The sequence below is a fragment of the Apis dorsata genome, unplaced genomic scaffold (genome assembly GCF_000469605.1).
Source record: "Apis dorsata unplaced genomic scaffold, Apis dorsata 1.3 scaffold_70, whole genome shotgun sequence".
NCBI lineage: Eukaryota > Metazoa > Arthropoda > Insecta > Hymenoptera > Apidae > Apis > Apis dorsata.
The window spans coordinates 363,581-364,259 of NW_006263368.1; the positions used below are offsets into that span (position 1 = coordinate 363,581).

The 679-nt window shown below is 25.5% G+C and overlaps 2 protein-coding genes across 2 annotated transcripts in view; both read right to left on the bottom strand.

Annotated features, from left to right (window-relative positions):
- Positions 1-543, bottom strand: part of LOC102672524 — a 2,631-nt gene extending 2,088 nt beyond the window's left edge. The window contains exon 1 of the mRNA XM_031515452.1: positions 468-543. The gene's annotated coding sequence lies outside the window, so the exon portion shown is untranslated. The remainder of the gene's footprint in view (positions 1-467) is intronic.
- The window catches only part of LOC102673139 (mannosyl-oligosaccharide 1,2-alpha-mannosidase IA-like), a 151,544-nt gene that overhangs the window by 46,998 nt on the left and 103,867 nt on the right, over positions 1-679 (bottom strand). The gene's annotated exons all lie outside the window — the stretch shown is intronic.

The following is a 679-nucleotide window of genomic DNA, read 5'->3' on the forward strand; positions in this document are numbered from 1 at the left end:
AGGCATGAAAAGAAATTAAAAATTTTATCTATTACCGAATAACATATTTATTTCCAAGAATTGTGTACTATGTTTTTTCAAGAATGGCATTAATTATTTGTCGAGAATTTGAAATAATAAAATGAAGTACGAGAAGTCTGAAGATGACAAAGTGCGAGCGAAAAGTTTGAATACAAAAAAATAAATTGTAAACGATAATTTTGCAAACTGGAAGCTGTATCAGGATATATTAATAAGTGTTTTGAATTACAAGATTTCGCGGTTTTAGTGATCTTCTATGAGAATTATAACCTTTGCAATTATAACGATTTAAATTTTTTATAATTTTAATAAAATCTAATCGAATTACAAATTAAATTCAGCTTACAGTGGTGTATTGAAGATTCTAACATGTAAGAAATTCTATGGTTGAAATAAGATGAATAAATCTACATTATGAAATTTAATTGAATTTTAATTAAACTTACGCGATAGAGATTTACAGAGAATGACAATATGCATACAATAATTGCCATTAGATATTGCGTCGCTGTATTATTTGTGGCTAAATTAATATGTCTTCCAAGTACAACAATATAAGATATGTGAAAAATTAATATTATTTAAACATTTGTAGTTATTATTATTTACCATAATATTTTAATTTACCAACTCGATAGCGTGGCAATGAATGTCCACT